Source organism: Equus caballus, chromosome 19, assembly GCF_041296265.1.
Source record: "Equus caballus isolate H_3958 breed thoroughbred chromosome 19, TB-T2T, whole genome shotgun sequence".
NCBI lineage: Eukaryota > Metazoa > Chordata > Mammalia > Perissodactyla > Equidae > Equus > Equus caballus.
In genome coordinates, this window is record NC_091702.1 from 4,906,380 (window position 1) to 4,928,044 (window position 21,665).

General features: G+C 39.2%; 1 long non-coding RNA gene across 3 annotated transcripts in view; it reads left to right on the plus strand.

The window, feature by feature from the left end:
* The window catches only part of LOC138919049 (uncharacterized), a 40,357-nt gene extending 19,123 nt beyond the window's left edge, over positions 1 to 21,234 (plus strand). For all 3 annotated transcript variants that reach the window (XR_011428942.1, XR_011428943.1, XR_011428941.1), the window contains 3 exons: positions 191 to 347; positions 1,243 to 1,389; positions 20,025 to 21,234. This is a non-coding gene — a long non-coding RNA (uncharacterized lncRNA). The remainder of the gene's footprint in view (positions 1 to 190; positions 348 to 1,242; positions 1,390 to 20,024) is intronic.
* The last annotated feature ends 431 nt before the right edge of the window (positions 21,235 to 21,665 follow it).

Genomic DNA, 21,665 nt, shown 5'->3' on the forward strand with positions numbered 1-21,665 from the left:
TAACTACACACACCTAGAAGGACCTGCAACTAAGATATACAACTGTGTACAGGGGGGGTTTGGGGAGATAAAGCAGAGAAAAAAAATATGCAACTACTGTTACGTTAGATTGAAAGCAAGAAGAGGGTTTAAATAAAACAACAAAAAGGTTTAACATCTATTAATCAAAATTTCTATTTTCTTTTCGTAGGATGAGTAACTTAATAATGACCATACATTCAGAACATCGATAAGGGGCATCCGTTGAACGTCTGGACGACCGTCAGTTCTGGCCAAGAAGAAACTCAAGAGTTGTCTCGTTAGTGAATCTATGCCCAACCTTTGTGTGGGAGATTGAGATCAGAAAGGTAATCTTTTTCTCTCATCCGTATTAATTGAAAGGGTCAATTTCCTTCTTTTCCTTGTCTGTTTTTTACCGTCTCCATTTGAAAGAGTACTTTTTCATAAATATCAGTTTTATTTCCTCACATTAACCTAGTTGTGCTTTCACAATTTGGCCAAACACATATCCACATCATTTCTATGTGTCTAAAAAGTATTTGTAATTAGAAATGTTGGCTTATGAGAAAGGAAAATCATTTTCCTGCCCACACATAATAGGTATTGCCACCATGCACTGTCTTTCGGTTTTCTAATTTGTAACGTGATATGATGGCACTTTTTGACAGTAACTAAAATGATCTATGGCCATAAAGATATAGTCTCATGGTTATAAGAAAGATTTATGATTCTGGTTATGAAAGATATTTTACTCCTCAGCAACATTACAGGCATGGCTGAAAGCCCAACAAAATCGAAATGAATGGACAGAATGAGCAAGCTTGTCAGGTAATAAAGGAAGTTCTTCAAATCAATGGTAAGGCTACATATGGGGCTGGGGTTTGATTACAGGTATAACGTTAATGCTATTTGATAATTTTGTCTCAACTATTTCTAGACCTGCATTTGCTTATATTTAGGAAAGTGATTTTCCTTTAAAAAAAATAACTGAAATTCAAGAAGGATGGATTAAGTGCTTTAAAAAATACTAATCACATAATCCTATGCCCTAGCATTTGTTTTCAGGGACATGTTGACTATATGTAAAGAATGTTTCTAGAAATTGCCTCCATTCAGCCCTAGCTATTCTGCAAAATGGTCTTTTAAAACTGAATGGACTGCAATTAAACGTGGAGGAATGTCACATTTAGATTCAGACTTGGAAACTAAAACTACTCCCTTTGTTGATTCATTCATTACCAGGGAGTGACGATTAAGAAACTCAAGGTCGGCTGAGTTATTCTCCAGTCATTGTCCAAAAATGAAGGATTCTAATTAAAATGCAACGTGGCAGCCTAAAGGAATATCGGTTCACGTGAAATTACTATACCAGAAGCCAGCGCAAATTAGGTAATTTCACATTTCTCCTTTTGTAAGTACCACAAAACGTCTAGCCAAAAGCTATTTTGTAAATAATGCAATGCCGGATTATAGTGATGTCAAGTGGGTATAACTCCAATCTGAATTCCCACAGCCCTGACAGACCTGGTGTGGTTTCACGTACCAGCATATTGCAAATCAACTTGACTTCATGATTACTTTCTAGCAAGTTTGATTCAAATTTGTTAAATCTTTCTGAGTTAGAAAACTACAAACTACATTTTAATAGCAGTATACTGATAAAAATCTCAATGTGGTAACATTTAACAAATGCCATATTTGAAAAAAATATGAGCTTTAAAAACTTGTATGGAGCAACCTATAGGCTTTAAAATGAAACTATTCTATAGTTCATTGCTATTTTAAAAATTGGTAGTGGGAGAACAATTTTTGTAGATATTGATTCTACTGGAAGAAGTCTGTTTTCCTTCATAATAACAGTCTCCCAATCTTGATTTTTTTCCAGTAAACTAAAGCTAGTGACATAAGGCAGAAAAAGACCCCAAGTTTACAAAAAACTGCTATAACAGCAGACTATTTGAGGTGGCTGGGTTGAAACAATAACTCGGAGGAGCCGGAGAGCGGTGCTGATTGTCGCTTTCCATCGTGAAGCCCGGCATACTCTGTGAAAGGAAACCTTGTGGAGACAGGACTCTGCGGGGTTACTTTCCCTCTTTCATTCACTCTGGGCACCTGACTCCAGATCCTCATGGGACAGCAGTGGTCCTGAAACTTTTTTGGAGTTATGGACTCTTTCAAGAAACAGAAGAAGGCTTTAAACCCTCTCCCCAGAAAAATGCTTAGTCACACATCCACACAAAATTTGGTATAAAATTTCAACTCACTGATAGCTCCTAAGCAGGTCTTCTTGTTAACAACCCCTGATGTATTGGATAACTTGGTGGTTCTTTAATTTGAGACTTTATGAACACAGTAGAAAGATCTCATTGAGAATAACTAAATAATTTATGGAATAAAAGAATATAAAGTTAACTCCCAACACTTAGTATCATCTGGAATAAGCAGAAATATCACATATGGTGGGAGTGATATCAATCTCTAATGATTTACTGGTCTGGGCCAGGTTACTCTTCTTTGACTACTAAGATTTGGCTTAATTTTTGTTGTGGACCACATGCTAGTCCTGCTATACGCTCATGTTGGTCAGGGCGCCATTTCCTTGTAGCGTAGTTTTTCTTGCAATAGTTAACTGTCTGCCTCCATGACTGAGTTGTATAGTTCAGCCTAAGTACAGAATTGGATTCAGTTGATTTTTCTCCCTTACAGTAGGGTCAAACAAACGCTTGCTCTGTTTTTTGTCTTTATTTTTTTTTCATCAAGTAGCTGCTTTTCGCTTGGTATGGGGTCTGCCTCTTTGCTTTGGGCCTGTATGTCACCTACTCTGGCACCTCCATGTGATGCCTGTTCTGCAAAGATGGGAGGGTGGTTTTATAGTTAGTCTTTTGGTAGCTGACCCCAAGCTGAAGCTGACTCACACAATGCAAGGAAGGAAGGATTCCACTATACGTTCGTCTTTGTAACAGCTACGTAGCTGCTAAAACCATATTGGATTTACAGCTCTGTAAGTGTAGGACATCGTAAGCTGTATGAGGTGGGGACCCTGTCTGTCTCATGCGCTGTGGACCTGTGATTCCTAAGAGTGCTCATCCCATAATATGAAAAAACTAACATTTGCTAAAGTTATTGAAAAATAAAGTGAAAGTAATTGCTTTAACTTTGTTACTGGTATATTTAAACAAATTGGGTCAAAATTCAGAGAGAGATTAACCTTTGGTTCTTTAACATATGTCAAAGTACAATTTTTAGCTTGTGGTTCTGTTAGGCTGGATAAAATCTTAAGGTTTAAAAACATTTCTTCATCACAATATATTGGAGACTTCTGGCTGTGGTGGACTAATTGTCATTAGTTGAGCCCTATCCCTGAGATAAAGGAGAAAAGCTGGAAGAAAAAATAAATCGAAAAACTGATTTGGAAAGAAAACTTTGAGGGGCTAAGACCCCAGAGAGAAGGAGAACCTAGAGAGAGGAGGCTGCCATCGGGCAAAGCCTTTGGGAGTTTTAATGTGAAGCCGAGAGGCTGAGAAGGCAGGCAGAATCTTGGCAGTCCCATGGGACTGAAGGACGAATAGCGGAGCGCAGGGCTCACTACTCCAGATGTTTGGTTGCACTCCTGAAGGGCTGTGCCTCATGATGGAGGGCAAAGTAGAAATGCACCAGGCCTCACAAAGGCTGGAGCTCAGCTTTAAACAAGTTCAGTTCTCGATTGAGAAGTGAGTGACTCCTCTTCAAATACCCGCCGGAACAAAAGCAAATCCTCACTGAAGGACAACGTCATCACCAGAGCCTTGACTGACCTCGATTATGTACAACATCTAGTAATTAATCAAACACAAGCAGGCATATAAAAAATAAGAATTGAAAAATAAAAAGAAAGAGGAAAAATAGGCACCAGAAAAATAGATTCAGGGGATCTTATATTGTGGATATTAGAAAAGGAGTTAGAAATTAAATGGCATGATGGAAAATTTTAGTAGAGAATTGGAAATTATCTTTTAAAAAGATCAAATAGAAACTCTAATACTGAAAGATAAAAACAAAATTAGGAATTCCTAGATGGATTTAGCAGCAGATAAGACACAGATAGAGAAAGGATGCATGAACTAAAAGATAGGTCAGACAAAAATATCTAAAATAAGCTATAGAGATATGAAAGAATGGAAAATACAGAAAAGAGCATAAGTGACATATAGGATGTGGTAAAATGGTTCAAGATACATGTAATTGGTGTGCCAACAGGGAAGAAGTATTATTTCAAGAGACAATGGTTAAGAATTTCCCCCTACTGACAAAAGATCAAGCATTAGATTCAAGATGCTACTAAAAGTAAGGTGGGAAATACAAAGAAAATCATATCTAAGCACATCACAGACTATTGCTGAAACAGAAGTTGAGAACAAATCCTAAGACTCTAGAGAAATGAGTCATATTACTTCAAAGGAGCAGCAATCACAATGGCAGCAAAGTTTTCAAAGAAACAATAGAAGCCAGGTGATTGGAATAGCTTCAAAAACCAGAAGAAAAAAATGCCCATCTAGAATTCTATATGAAGCAAAAATATCCTGCAAAAATAAAGACATTACAAAGATTTTTTGGGGGCAAAAATATAATAAAACAAACAAAGAACAAAACTAGATGAATCTGTTACCAGTAGATCTACACTAAAAGAAACACTAATGGGATTTCTTTAGGCAGAAGGAAAATGACCCCAGATGGAAGCAGGGAAGTACAGAAGGACTAAAGAGCAACAGAAAGGGTAAATATGTGAGTAAATCGAATGAATTTTGGCACTATAAAATAATAATAATAGTGTGTTGTGAGCTTTTAAATATATGTGGAATTAAAGTCATAATAACAACAGGACATGAGGTACGAGGTGGGAGGAGGATTTCAATTGTTTTAAGGTCCCTGCACTGTCTGGGCAGTGGTCTATGAACGACCTTTTATTAGCTCCAACTGGCCAAGAATGCAAGTGCAAACCTCAAGTCAAACTATTAGAAATATTAAACAGAATGTTATAAATAACCAGCCGGCAGAATGGAATAGATTTTTTAAAATATGTGATTAATTAACCCAATAAAAGGTAAGAAAGGAGGTAAAAACAAAATATGGAATGGATGGGCAAATAGAAAGCAGATAGTAAGATGATAGATTTAAACCAAAAAATGTCAGTAAAAATATTAAATGTAAATAGACAAAATACCTCAGTATTCCACTTATGAGGTGCAGATAGCCAGGTGAAAGACAAATACAGAATCTAACCTTATGCTGCTCATTTTAAAAGGACTTAAATATAAGAAAACTGAAAGATTTTCCTTTCTATATGGAAATGGAATGGAAAAATTTCACGCAAACACTAAGCAAAACGAAGTTGGGTTATTTATAAGAATATCAGACAATATCAGACATATAGTCTTTAAAGAAAGAAGTATTAGTAGAGATAAAAAAGTATGTTTTATACTATTAAAAAGGATAATTCTCCAAAATATAGAATAATTAAAATCCAGAAAAATTAAATCTAATAACATACACTGAAAATATATAAAGCAAAAAATCAGAACTAAAAGAAGAAATAGTTGTTTCCATAAGCTTAGTGTGAGATTTTAATAACCTCATTCAGTAAATAATAGAACAAGCAGTTGAAAAGTTTAATAAGCAATACAAAAGATGAGAAGAGCACACTAACCACATTATCCATGTTAAACAAGAAGTGTACAAAAAACCAGTGATCTAAGTCCATTTCAGCAGATTGGAAAAAAGAACTTAGTAAATTAGGCCTCCCAAACAGACACAAAAAGAAGGATAATTAAGATATTATCCTCATAGCAGACCTGACTCTTCTTCAGATAACATGTATAAACTTTGGATAAAATATGAAAACCAACAACTGAGGTCATTAGAGAGTGAACAAAAGCAGATAGATAGATTCTGGAAGGAAGTCAACTTCTGGGAGAAGGGAATTTGCCTAGTTTTATGGCTTTTACCCTGAGAAGAGGTGAAATCAGGATTCCATAGATGTACTAGTCTGCTTGGCCTGCCGTAACAAAGTACCACAGACTGGGGGACTGAAACAGAAGTTTGTTTTCACACAGGTCCGGAGACTGGAATTCTGGGAGCAACGCGCCAGTGGGGTTGGTGTCTGGTTGGGTTGCTGATGGCCGCCATCTCACATGACCTCTTCTTTGTATGTGTGTGGAGAAAGAAAGAGCTCTCTGGCATGTCTTTTTATAAGGACACTAATCCTGTTGAATCAGGACCCTACTCTTATTACCTCATTTAACCTTAATTACTTCCACAGAGGCCCCATGTCTAACTCCAGACACACTAGGGGTTAGACTTTCAACATATGAATTTGGTGGTGGTGGGGAACACAAACATTCAGTTTATACCAATGGGGCAGCTATAACTGTAATAGAAAACCCATAATCTTTTTGCCTAAAGATTTGGGGAATGGAGTTAAGGACAACCACAGTCACTAGAAATTGAGTGGAGAATCCTGGAGAAGACCTGAGGGGGGAGCTTCAAATTCTATGTATAATCTTTGCCCAAATCTCTCGCTGAGCCCTGAGCCAGGCACACGTGGGGCAGACTCCAGCCAAGGAGAAAAGAATGGGACAGAGCTTTGAGCTGCCACCCAGGAGATAGAGTGTGCAGTCTCACTCCCACCAGTCTAAAGGCCTACTGAAATGAAAACATCAGTGCTCCTCTGAGGGGCTACACAGAATCCAGAGTCTCACAACATAACAACGACAATGTCCAGCATGTAATTCAAGATTCCTCAACACATGAAGAAGCAGGAGAATCTGACCTATTCTCAAGAGAAGAACAGTCAGTGGAGGCTGAAAGTGGGCACACTCACTTCCCAGGTGTGGGAATCAGCACCATCTAATTTTACAGCAGCCATTGTATCTGCGCTCAAGGATGAAAAGGAAATAGGCTCATGATGAACGAAAAGATAGGACATCTCAGCAGAGAAATTGACACTAGAAATAATCAAATGGAATTCTAGAACTTCAAAAATATACAACATCGAAAATTTTAAAAATGGATGTAATTAGCGGAAGGGAGATGACTGATGAAAGTGGAGGTGAACTGAAAGAGAGATCAATAGAAATAACCCGATATGAAGAAGCTAGAAAGAAATGGAAAAAACATAAACAGCTTCTGACACCTGTGAGTGAATATCGGAAGGTTTAACGTATATCATTGGAGATATGCCAGAAAGAGATAGGGGAGAGAATGGGCTGGAAAAATATTTGATCTCTGGTGGGGCAGAGAGAGAGAGAATCAATATAAGCATGAATAGTGGGTTGTTAATATAGATTCTGTTGTCCTCAAAAACAGAATGAGCAGATGGTATAAGCAACTGCATGACAATAATTTTGAAAATTTAAAAGAAATAAGTAAATTCTTTAAAAAAACTTACTAAAACTAAGCCAAGAAGAAATTCCAAATATGTTTAATACTCTAACTACTAAAGACATTAAATGATAAAATATGTAAATAAAAACCTTTAGAAAACTTCAGGAGAAGATGGCTTCTCTAACATTCTTTCAAACATTTAAGGGAGAAAGAAAACCAATTTTTCACAAACTCTTTTAGAGCATGGAGAAAGAGGGAACACTTCCTAGTTTTGTTTTTTTGGTTTGGTTTTTTTGAGCCCAGCATAACTTTAACATTAACACCTTACAAGAATATTACAAAAAAAAAATTCTGGTCAGTCTCACTTATGAACATAATTGTGAAAAATCCCAAACAAAATATTAGGAAATAACATAGAATATATAAAAGGGATCATGATACATCGTGGCAAAGATGGGTTTATTCAAGGAATACAAGATTAGTTTAACACTCAATCAATCAACATAATTGATCCCTTTGACAGAATAATTGAGAAAATCGTAGGATTATCTCAATAGACAGAAGAGCATTTGTTAAATTTGCTATACATTCAAGCTAAATTTTTTTTAGCAAACTAAATAAAAACGACTTCTTTAATAAAGGGCACCTACAAAAACATACAGAAAATATCATATTTAGTAGTAAAATACTGTAAATCTTGTCCCCTTCCCCTCCTCCAGGGCTGGATCGAGACAAGTATGCCCACCGTTACCGCTTCTACTCAAACTTTTACTGGAGGTAGAATTAGGCAGGAAAAATAAACGAAATGGACAAGGTATGGAAAGGAAGGAAGAAAATTGTTATTCATGGACAATATGGTGGTATATGTAGAAAACACAAAGGACTCATTAACCACTAGAATTAGAAAGTTATTTTATCAAGGTTGCCTTGTAAGTTTCTATATAAGCAACAAACATAAGATGAAACAAACAAAAATATCTTTTACAATTGCATCACAAACATCAAATACCTATGAGTAAATCTTATAATAATGTGTACGGCCTCTACACAAAAAAATCAAAAAATATTTTTGAGAAAAATAAAAAAGACCTGCAGAAATGGAGGGACCCCCTCAGTTCACTGATTGGATGTTTCAATATTATAAAGATGCTAATCGTTCCCAAAGTGATACATAGATCTAAGATAACTCCAATGTGCCAACAGATTACAGGGCAGCAACATTTGCCACCCCAAAATGTGTCTCTTTGGCATGAAGATTATTTTAAGGATTATTCAAATTATATTTAAGAAACAAAAAGACTCAGGAAGTTTTGCTTTTTACCTTCCCTTTAATTGCCTTCAAGAATTAGACTAAGGGCCCCTTCCAGGAAGAAGAGCTGTCATCAGAGACATCTGCAGAGAATATAAGCCAGGTGGGGGAAACTTAGGAAGGCCTGTTTGGTCAAAGTCCTCTCTGTGTCCTTTCGTCTCTGCACGGCGTCGCAAACATTGGTTTACCAAACATTTGCTTTTCCCATCTTCCTGTAAATTGTCTTCCTCCCCTTTGAAGTCTCAGACCCCTGCGCACCTTCTCCTCAGCTCAGGACTGCGTGTAAGCCTCAATTTCCTGAATGTCTGGGAACCTTATATCTTTGGGGTTCCATAAGTGCATAATTAAATCTGTCTCATGTCAATTTAATTCCTAGACCAGTCAGAAGAACTTAGAAAGGGAGGAGGGAAAGCATCTTTCTTCCCGACAGCATCTACACATACATATATCTACACATCTGTGACAAAGGAGGCACTGCCCAGCTGTCTGTAAAAGGCAATCTTTTTGACACCTAGTATTGGGCAAATTGAATATCCATATGGGGAAAAAATGCCTCTTGATCATTCACAAATATCAATTCCAGATGGATTACAGGTTTAAATGTGAAAATAAAATGATAGAGCTTCTAGACATAACACAGGGGAATATCTTTATCATGCTGGGGAGGCAAAGATTTCTTAAAAAGGACACAAAAGACACTAATGATATATGAAAGAAACATTGACTAAATTAAAATTAAGAAACTGGGGCTGACCCGGTGGTCCAGCGGTTAAGTGCACACATTCTGCTTGGGCGGCCTGGGGTTTGCAGGTTCTGATCCCGGGTGTGGACATACACACAGCTCATCAAGCCATGCTGTGGCAGGTGTCCCACATATACAGTAGAGGAAGATGGGCATGGATGTTAGCTCAGGGCCAGTCTTCCTCAACAAAAAGAGGAGGACTGGCAGCAGATGTTACCTCAGGGCTAACTTTCTTCAAAAAAAAAAAAAATTAAGAACTTCTTTTCATCAAAGACACATTTAAAGAGTGAAAGACAATCTACATAATGGAAGAAGGTATTTGTGATAAAGATAACAAAGGACACATATATAGAATACGTAATGAATTCTCTCACACATCAGTAAGAAAAAAACAATGCAGTTTAAAAAATTGACAAGAAAGTTAAATAGGCACTACATAAGAGAGAGGATATTCAAATTGCCAGTAAATATGTGAAACAGCGTTCAGCTATCAATCATCAGGGAAAATAAATCAATGAGATACACTACACACCTACCACAATAGCTGAAACTTAAGCAAACTGACCACACAATGATTTGAGAAGCAGGAATTCACATACTTAGGGTGGAACTGAAAATGGTACAACCCATGCTGGAAAACCGGCATTATCTACCAAAGCTGAATATCTTCCAATTGGACAGGTATCTGTCCAATATGTGTAAGAATGCCCTTGAAGCATTGTTCATAATAACCTAACTGATAGCAGCACAAATATCCTTAACCATTAGAATAAATAAATTGTAGTATATTCATTCAATGGAAGCTACAGAGCAGTGAAAATGAAAAATTATTGCATGGAGGAATCTCATGAACATAACGTGGAGTGACAGAGTTCATATATATGTGTATAGACACACACACAAAATATAATGCATGATGGTAGTTATATAAAGCTATTTAAAGCTAGTGAAAGGTTTCAGATATGTATATAAATAAATATACAAAATATAATGTGTGATGTAGTGATATAAAGCTTAGAAACAAAACTAGTCTATTGTGATAGAGGTGAGACTAATCATTATCTTCAAGGAGAAAGGTGGCACAATGACTGGGAGGGGACCCTGTAGGGCTTCTTGAGTCCCAATACTGTTCTGTTTATAGGGATAATTGGTGGTGCACGGTTGTGTCCAGTTGTTAACTTGTGATTCATGCTTTTTCTGTATTATATATGTCATTATATATGTGTTATATATTTTTTGTATGTATTATGTATATATAAAGCTTCGAACACATTTTTATTCAAAACCATTCTTTTAGTACCCTAGTTCCTAGTGCTCAGAGTAATAATCCTTTAAATATATTCAAACCAACAGAATTTGGAAATGTCCCAAAACATCCGGGTCAGTTGCTTTTATTAATTTTGTTTCAGAAACAACCATGTCTGTAATCTGTGCTATTTATGCTAATTTCTTTATTTTCGTCTCAGTACTGAAAGACTCAACAGATCACGCAGTGGGAGGCAGAACTTCATTTTCCCATTACAGGAATCATAGCTCAGTGGCATAGCTCTCAAATGGCAGGTCCAGAAATTCCTTTGTGGGAGGATATAATGGATCATTAAGCATCCTATCCCGCCTCATGCTGAATGGACCTGTGGGTGTCACAGATCCTGCTATCAGCTCCATTCCCAGATTCCTTTCAACAGAAGGCCCAGTGTCACCTGAGCCATCTAAATAGCACTTTGAAAGGCTGAATAAATGACCTTTGGAAATTGCCCAACAGAGGATTTCTGCATTTCATCGGTGAAGTCAGAGCTTCAATTCGCTAATACTACATTAACAGACCTTCAATGCACTTTGTTTTCACTTACAAGGTAAAATAGGAGGAAAGGAGAATTAAAGGAGAAGAGAGATGAAACGCCAAATACCCCGCCCCAGGGCCAGAGCTTCTCGGAGGCCACTTTCACGCTCTGAACTTCATCCATAAATTGTGGCTGGGCAAAGGTTTGGCCTTGAAAATGTGTGCTCTGAATATTTCAAAGCAATTTTACAGCTCCTTTTAACTTTATTATTTCTGATTTCTTTTCCCTGAATAAACCGTGAGTTTGTCAGTTTGGGTAAAAGAGAACATTTCCCCTCACAGAAGGCAACTGCATGGAACATTCCAACATTTAAAGAGTTTCGATTCTACTTTACATCGAAGACATTCGCAATCTAAAATTCATAATATTGCCTACAAAACAGGGAAGCAGAGGGGCCGGCCCCATGGCCAAGTGGTTAAGTTTGCACTCCGCTTTGGTGCCCGGGGTTCCGTGGGTTCGGATCCTGGGCGTGGACATGGGACCACTCATCCGGCCATGCTGAGGTGGCGTCCCACATAGCACAACCCGAGGCACTCACGACTGGAATTACAACTATGTACTGGGGGGCTATGGGGAGAAGAAGAAGGAAAAAAAAAAAGAAGATTGGCAACAGATGTTAGCTCAGGTGTCAATCTTCAAAAAAAAATCTAAAAAAACAGGAAAGCAGATTTGAATCAATTAATTTGGTTCAATTAAGGAACAGCACCAGTTTTCCTCGTACATTCATTCCCACTCACTTCCGTTCTTCACCTGCCCCCATCACCAGTTTTCCAGGCTGAGATTTGATCTGGAGAACTATCCATAAATCTATCAGCCACAGGAGAAACGTGTCATCTTTTCACGGGATTTGCTGCAGTGGCTCTATGAAAGTCCATTTAAGTAACTTCTCTCTGGGAGGTAAATTAATCAGACAAGAGAAAAATGAAGAACTAGTTATAACTTTCCTACTTTTAATCCATTCCAAGATCCAACGCACATCTTCCATAAAAAGCTCCTTTAAAAAAACTCAAACATTTTAGAATGTTTATGCCCCTGTAGCCATCTGCTTCAACATTCTTTGTATCATTTTAGTTTATGATCTCCAAAAAAATTACCGGTTTTCTGAATGGGCTTGCTGATACTCTTTGCCGTCAATTTCCTTTAACTCGAAAATCCTCTGTATTTGTGATTCGCAAGGGCAGCTGACGTGCCCATCATTTGGAACTGCATCAGCAGCTCAATCCTTGGGTTTAACCTTCCATCGAGCGTCTTTATTACTCAGCTCCTCCAGAATGTGGCTGAGGAGTGGGGATGCTGGTCCATCTGCAGCCTGTTACACTAATGAGTTTCCAGGCAGTATTTTATCAAAGCAATGTGGCAGAGCCTTTCTGTTATTGCTTCTAGGTTTGATGGGTTAGTGTTGGTTATTAAAGGAGAATACACATTTTTTTTCCTCTCCTTGACAGGCAAGTTGAGGGCTCTCAGTAATAGGTGCCAGAAAAGGAACATCTGGTGTACATTTAACGACGCGTTGTTGCATTGTTAACTTAGAGCTGTTATACGCTTTGATAAACACATAACGGGCCTCAAGAAATTAAGAGAAAATTAAAATGTAAATGTTTATCCAGACCATATTTCCCTTTTCTTTTCATTGAGTGATCTACACCTGCATCATATATGTAAGTAAAAGAAAAGGTTAGTGTGAAATTCTTTTCCAACCCTCTGTGGGTCATGTTGCCAGAGATGAAGAGAGCCATTTTTTCCCCTTCCAGACGGGAGCTACAGCTGAGGCCAAAATGGCACCACGGGAGTCTTGCTAAGTTACTTAAGTGCTGTCTGTGTGTTCTGAAAATAAGCTAGGCCGTTTAGAAAATCTGCTTCCCCTTGGGACAAAGGACCCATTTAGGGTTAAGTATATTGTAAATACGTTGGAAATATTTTTATCCTATCACCAGTTTTCAGCTCAAAATTTTTCTCATTTATACAGGTGACAGTTAGAATGCATTGGCTTCCTTTCAGGTACTTTGCTGGAAAAGTGCACTATATAATAGCTGTTCTTATAGTGAAAATTCACAAGTCTGAGGAGAGAAAGTACATTTTTAGGTCATCACCAATGTTTGGGCTCTTTTTCTTAAAACATCATGCCTGCGCACTGTACAAAACCTGGACTCCTTCCCTCTCTGAAGAAGCATGGGATGGAATCCCGCAAATGCATTGGAACAGTCAAAGAGCTGTAAAAGGGAGAGAAGGTGGAAGGCATGCAGGGAAAGAGGGAGAAAGGAGATGGAAAGGGGAGGAAGAAAAGGACAGCAGGGACAAAAAGAATTTATTAAAAGATACAATGCATAGCAGTTTCTACAAAATGAAACATATTATAGGTGTCTTAATAAAACCTGTAGCAAGAAGGTTTGAGCAGTTTTTGAGTGAAAATTGTCCTCTTGGAAATGGTTACAGTTTGGTGTATTGACTGACCTTTGACACACAGCTATTTAATTTGATGGAAACTGCCGTATATGGTTATTTGCATATTTGCAGTTTTTAAAAATATTTCAGGTCTACAGAAATAGTTTGACAGTGTGAGTTTTTTTTCACTTTCCAATTCCCTGCTTAAAATTGGTTTTTATCTAAGAGTACATGTTGAAGAAGCTCCGTAGTTAGAGGTAAGGAGTGGCTGCCCTTGTGTGACGTTACGTCGAACCATGAACAGCGCAAAGCAAACAGGAAAGTTTAGAAAGGATTTTGAGTTGTTTTTTTTTAAAGTAAGCAGATTGAGATAAGACAATGACACCAGTTTGCAGACACAGGCAGAGCTGGAGGCACTGGTAGGTCAGTGGACAGCTTTTCTCAGGCACAAGGGGCAAACAAATTGGGTTTTCTAGTTTGAGCTTAGAGAATCTATTCAGCCAACACCAGAAAATTGCGAAGATAGCATCATGAGTTTCTTCATTCTGCTTCCATCAATGCTAAAGGATGTTCATGCATCCGGCCGCTCACGACATTAAAAACAGACAAACGAAACTTGAACTGGACGTTCAAGGTATTTACATCCAGGCAATGCAGCAAAGACATTTTATATTTCTGGCCTTCCTCCCCATTATTTCATTGAAAAAGCATCTCTTTCACCTACATTTAAATCTCTCCTTGGTAAAGATAATACAGATTTTTCTCCTGTAAAAGTTTCTGAAAATGGGACACTGACCAATTCCCCCAGATGTCATTTTAAGAGTGGCCCAGGATTTCGGGGACCTCACTGAGATGAACTCAAGATAGCTGCCTCGAAGGGGCAAAATGGAAGAAGGACTAAATTTGGTAACTGAGTGTGAAATCAATTTTCAGGGAGTTAAAAAATTTTTCAACGTGCTCCTAGGAGAGCCCGTCCCTTAATTACCTTATTTCAGGTAGCAGGTAGGAAAATTCCTGTGGGTAGGAAGACTTCTCATGCATTGCTAAGATGATAGGAAGGAAAAATGGCCAAGGCACTGGCAATTCTTGGAAAGAAAGGCATTATTCTCTGCTCTTTTGAAAAATATCTTGTTTTGTAGCAGAGACACCATTAAAATTCAAGAAATGGAAAAACCAGAGGTGACATTAAGAAAGGCAGGAATATGTTGCTATTAAGAATTCCTCTTTTGAACTAGTACTTTATTTCTATACTTCAGAAATCCTGATGGGGAAAGGAGAGAAGAGAAAGGAAAATAAAGGTATCTATGTGTATATGTATACTTTATATATTTATTTTAATTAAGCTTTTGAACTTTAAGGAGAGTAGGGATCTACATGTCTTTCCTAATTTTAAAGAAACTCTCATTTCTTTAGAATGACGTGAAATGGCAGTGTCTCCCAGAGAGCACCCATCTCTTCAGAGTCTTTGCAGTTCTCACTGTAAGATTTATACCAAACATATTTTTGTTTCCCATCTGCTGTAGTGTACGTGCTGTGACGGTAGTGGTTTTTTTCCCCTTCTATTATCTAGTTCACATAGTAATGATTAAGGAAAGAAAGCATCCAGAGGAGAAAAGAATGTACAAAAGAAAACAGAAACAGAATGGAAAGTGAAATCCTGTTGTTATATCTTTACTGAGTCATTCTGACATGGTCCCAGGACGCAGTATAGACATTCCGTAGATACCTCAGGACTATGTATATAGCCTCAAGGATCTGTCATTGTAGAGAAGATTTATGAAGGGGAAAGGGGCAGAAAAATGTGCACCAAGCATAACCACCACATTTTACAAACATTCGGTGGCTCATCACTCATCCCATCTCTTACCCTTTCTTCCTTAACTCTATCGCAGGTCCATTCCAGGTTATTAACCTCTGGTGTACTAAAATAATTATGACACATGTATTACATTCTGTTACTCTTGTTTCCCCTTTTCTTATTTGTTAACATGCTTTACTTTTGTTCTAATAGCACTATTGCCTTATACACATCTTTGTATGCGTTCTAGATCCCATTTGAAAGAAAGAATGTTATAAACAAGAAATAACTCTAAGTTGATTGCCGATCTTTGAAAATTGATTAGTATTATTGACTACCAAAAAAAGTTAGAAAAAAAGTTCCCGTTAGAGTGTAGCTAGATTCACATAAATTTTAATTTCCAATGGGCACTGCATTTTCTTATATGCCATCTTTATAGGCCAGTGACTTATATCTTGATGGTTTTCTTAGTGTCACGTATTCATGGGGATATATACTGCTTGGAGGGATGCACGTGCATTTGTATAAGCATTCAGGGAAGATGGGAAAAGGGTGTTACTGAATATACCAGATTGAGGGCAGATGGAGGCCTTGTCCATGAGGTTACTTTGTTTGAATAAGCATATTCTTACAGAGGCACAGATAGCGTATATGCAAAGGATTATTTTAAAGTAAGGACAAATAGGTTCTAAAACGTCAAATATCTGTTCATTGGAAGCCATTCCAAGTTAGGTAAAGGGACCCCAACAAGAATAAAAATAATGTTGACTTTTCACTTAATAATCTCATCAATGAATAAAATTGTAGCCAGTTACAGATAATGGTCGCTTCCAATGCTATGGCTAAAACCCATCTTTAAAGATAGCAGTGGCACCTGTGGGTACAGACATGTGAAGCCAACGCTGTTTCAGACCTAAATACCTGAGGCTGCTGCACTGCCTTTCTATCTTTTTATGGCTGTACTTCCACTATGTCAAGGTTGAGGCTATGAAATATTTCTTTAGCTTCTCGGCTAATGCAAGCTATAATGTACAGTAAGTTATTGCCGCTGTCACACAGGAGGCGGCTTTAAGTGTTTAGAAACAAAAAGGGCCCCTTAAAAAGGTCCCAAGACCTAGTTCTATACAAAGAATTTGAAAGAGGGCATTCAAATATCTTTTTATTTAGCTAATTTATTATTTTATAAATAATTTATAAGTAAGGAAAATAACAAGGGGGATAAAAGTCAATTCTTTCCATCACCAGTGAGAAAAAATAATAAAGCTTTAGTCCAATATTACTTCTAATCAGCAAAAACGGCTACTGCAATTGTTTTTGAATTATTTGTTGTACTTGAATTTTTCATGGTGTACTCTCAAATTTCCTTCCCTTTTCTCAACACTCTTGGCTAACGCTTGGATTATCTCGTTTACAGCTTCTTATGTTACACGGCTTCCTTTCTGAAGTCCCGGGGCTTCTCATTGCAATCATTATAGTTACCTATGAGTGATGGGCTCTGCTCTCGTGGTTTCCCTCAGAACAGAACGTCTGTTCCTCCAGCAACGTGACTAATCTCCCTCAACCCATGACAGTGTACAGACCAGGTCACAATAAAAGGATGATGTTTAATAATTTGTGTCAAGAGTTAAGTGAGTTTGTGCCTGTTGGCTTCTGTATTATGCGTCACTTTAATTTAATCATCTGTGAATTACCTCTCATACAGTACACACATTTGTTTCTGCTGTTTATAACTATACTTAGACTAGTTTTTTTTTAAACTTATAACAGTTAATTTCTTCTAAGCCCCTTGAAAACGTCATTCTATTTTTATAAAAATACTTTTTGCAAACTTAAATGTAGCCATAAAAGTTAATCTTGCGCTAAGAGGTCGTTATGAGTCTTCTATTGAGGCCAGCCTTCCTTGACCTTCCACGGACGCCATGTTTATGGTTTGGTAGCCGCACCCATGTGATGGAAAGAGATTTGAAAAGGGCCTCAACAGGACTGTCCAGACCAGGAAGGTTAGGGTCAGATGACCGGGCTGTCAGGTCAGCCTTGGGCCAGTGGGTACAGCACGATGAGGTGTCTCTTAGTTTAGGAACAGCAAGAATTTATGATCAGAAAGAAAATCTGAGAGAATGAGATTGATCCAGAGGGGAAAAGACTGGAGGGAAGCAAACATCATCAGCTGTGACTGAACGGGGTCCATAATCTGTGAGGTCTGAGCAGTGATGAGGTGGGGAGCCAGGGCTACGCAAAACGGCAAGCAATTGACAGAGGCCCCAAAAGACAGGTGTTTGGCAGTAAGGAGGCCTGGTGACGGGTGTCCTGGTTGAAAAGCACTGTGGCAGGCTGTGTCAAGGTGTAGAGGAAGTTCCATTGTGGCGATGCTCCTTCAGAATTGGGGGAATTCTAACTGGCACTCAGCTTCAGGAGCAGAGGTCTGTAGTTAGTGGAAATTTCATACCCCCTTGGTCTGAATTCCTCTCCCCGGTCCTTCCTCGATGGTGCCTGACAACTCTAACATCCCTCAGTTCTTCTCCTTCCTTTTTTATCGGCTTGCACAGGAGCATGGTGTCCTGGTAAATGTTTAATAACTGACTCTTTGGGTTAGAAAAAAAACCCCCAAATAACGCTGATTGCAGTATTTGCCTTTGTCTGTGGTATGAATACTCCCACCAAGGCCAGTTTCAAACTAGCAACACGACGCCATGGGACGTGGGCTCGGGAAGAGCTGTGCGGCCACAAATTTCATGGGGTATTTCCGTCAAACGTGCAATAGGCATAAATAACCTCAAGTGCATAGATGATAGTAAAATGTAGTAAAATAATTAGGAAGAGTGGAGTTATGCATTTATTACCTTTGTTTTTAATGTAATTTACTTCATTGTCAGTTTATATTATTTATTTTAAACAACGGCTGTGTTTAACAAAAGGCTCACAGAATTCCCGAAAATTTGACAACCGGCTCTCAGGAGCTGGCAGGAGCTGGCTCCAGTTGCCCTTGAACTGCCTCCCTCCCCTCTTTGCCCTCTCGGTGGGTGCTGCTTTTGGTAGGGATAGTGTCTTCTCTAATGTCCTGTCTTCCGTTTCCATTCTCTTTTGTGATTGGCTGCAGGTAGACAGTCAGAGCTGGGGTTCCTCACTTTTCCTCTATTTGCTGGGGGAACCCAGGGCATCGTGGTGTTGGCCTTACAGATGGATGCTAGAAGTTGGGAAGAGTGTGTGTGGCATGAAGTTCAGGCTCTGACCTAGAAGGGAGGTTTCAAGGGCTGACTGGCTAATTTCCTCTAAAAGCCCAGATCATTAAAAAACAATAACTTGTGGTGAAAGTCAGGTTTGCCAGCTTGTTACTTCATTTCTCTTGATAACAGCCCCCACTGCTTATGAGGGAAACACGTAGATTCTTATGGTGACGTGGAGGATTTAACTGGGAGGAAATGAAGTAGCTGTGGAAAGGGTCTAAACAAAACACGATAAAAAGCTTATTGGTTTGAGCCAGGCTCTGGACCAGTGCTGTCCAACTGAATTTTCTGAGATGATGGAAGTGTTCTCTGTGTTTGTTGTCCAACATGGTAGCCAACAGCTATGTGTGGGTTTTGAGCCCTTGAAATATGACCGTCAGACTATTACGACTAGTAGGATGTTACACAATTTAAAACCACTTGATCTTAAGTTTAAATAGTCACACATGGCTGAAGACCACCAAACTGGACAATGCCGCTCGAGACCTGGGGTCAGCAAGCCACGGCCTGCAGGCCACATTCAGCCTCGCACCTGGTTTTGTGTGGCCTGTGAGCTAAGAATGGCTTTTATGTTTTTAAATTATTGGAGAAAAACAAAAAAACAAGTACTACCAGACAGAGACTAAGTGATGTGCAAAGCCTAAAATGTTGACTAAGCGGCCCTTTATAGAAAAGGTTTGCTGACCTTTCTTCTAGATATTGCAATTCATTCCTTCTCTAATGACAGTGGGCGTGATGAGGTCACTGCATTTTCCTAGGATTCTACGATCCAGACTAGTCTATGTCTTCTCTCTATTACCCTGGGGTCCCCAAGGGGGCCACAGCTAACTTAGGGGAGTCCTAGTGCTGATAATGCAGACAGGAACTGAGCAGGAAGAAGCAGGTGTGAGACAGGGGCCTGTTGACCGGGGACCAGAGGACCCGTGCTAGCAGAGCCAGAGCAGCAGAGACCCGGGAGGGAGCCTCACGCCGGAGCCAGCTTGGGCTAGAACTGCGGCGAGGCTGGGGCCCCCGCAGGGGGTCAACTGGCCCTGCTTCCAGGGGAGGAATAGGGGCCTGAGAGGTCTTTCTAAAGGTAACAACGGACCCTCCTGCACAGCTACATGTGCCTTTGGAAGAGTGATGGGCTGGTGAACGAGCCGAGGATCCGAGAGATGGAAGTGGGGAAATTACCAAGAATTACTGGATGTCATAATGCGTGCTGAGTCCTACTGTGGGTGTGTACACTATATTCTGCAGTTTTGTTTGCTTCTATCATAATACTGTTGTCATTGTCTTTCTTACAATATGGTGGCTGCTTTAGCTCTGAATCAGGGTACATAAAAAATGCTCGATAAATGTTAAATTAAATATAATGCTTGTTTTATAGTGGAGGAAACTGGAAGCAGAACAATGGAGATCATCATGTTTGCTTCTGTCTGCATCCAAGAGGATGTGTTAAGCTTCTTGTGAACGGAGAATTGCATAATGATCATCAGAGATGCGGGCTGGATGAGCAGAGAGGACTTCGTAAGGATGTAAAACTGGCTTTAATGTCAAGGTGTGGATTATGTTTCTTCATATCCTGAATTATCAGAATGAATATAAATTTTAAAAACAAAAAATTCTCCTAAATCCTTCCTGTGACTGAGACTGACTGCTTGTGTCCCAAACGATTTGCCTTCCTCCATGGCACACAGCTAGACCACATCTCCCGTCCTCCCTTGCAATGAGGTGGGGCTGTGTGACTAATCGGTCATCGGAATGTGGCTGCAGGCCTGGCCCATAGACACCTCCCACACGATCCTCCACTTTCTCTTTCCCCACCTGCTGGTTGGGGGTTACGCCCAGGACAGCCTTGGGGAGCGCAGGTTGAAGAGGGCAAAGCCTCCGTCGGCCTGCATCTCTGAAGGATGCACGGAACACAGCCCCCTCCCTGCCACTGTTGAGATGTTGAGAGCAAGAAATTAACTTCTACTGGGTCAAAACAATGAGATTTCAGATTTTATCTGTCACAGCAGTCAATACACTTTAACAAATCCCCGCCCCACTTTCACCCACTTTGCTTCGGCATCAACACCACAAACACACTGCTTGCTTAGTTCATTTGCAGGCATGACTAAGGGTGGCTCTTTCATCTAAGAGAAAGTTCAGAAGTAGAAGCAGATCACTTTGCCCTGGACAGAAACTGACCCTTGACTGTATATAATAACTATAATAATCCAGAGACCTCTGGAAAAGGTGAACTATTAAAAGGAAATCATCTTTAAATGAAATAAACATAATGGGCATTATTTCAAAAAAATATATTTTAGATTGTTGTCTAGTTTTCTTTCACCATACGGGCCTTGCAATTGGCTGTGGTCTGCAAAGAACGAAGATGACCACGTCATCTGAGCCGTAGAGAGGCTTGGGGCTGGCTCTGCGCACGAAGCTGCGGCTGGACTTCCCAAATCTACCTTTAGTACTATTGCTAATTGCAGTGTTTTGTTACAAATCTATTTTTGTTCCAATCTATTTTCTCTGGCCAATTCTTCTTCTTCTTCTTCGTTTAGCTTTATTGAGGTATAATTGACAAATAAAATGGTAATATATTTAAAGTGTGCATCGTGGTGATTTGACGTACGTATATCTCTGGCCAGTTCTCGAGTGACAGAAGATGCTAAACACTGAAAGTTGCCTCCTTTCTTCTCTGCTTAGCTAGAAAACTCCAGAATCAGGGGTATATTTTAAGGGCCTCAACTACGCTTACTGAAAACCCTAAGATTAAAACTGCAGCATTAACAGCCCGTCAGTGACCTGAAGGGATCCTCTTGAATGTTTCCTTGGAACAATGACCAAATGCTTCCAGAGGCGACTTCAGTATTCAGGGGCAGGGAACAAACGTGGGCAGACAGATCAACAAAAAGGCTGTGGAGTGAGGCCCCCCAAGGTGTGAATTGCCCCCTTTCCACATGTTACTTGTAAACCTCAGGCGGGTTACGGAGTCTGTTCCTTCAACACCCAAATTGGATAAATACCTGCCTCACTG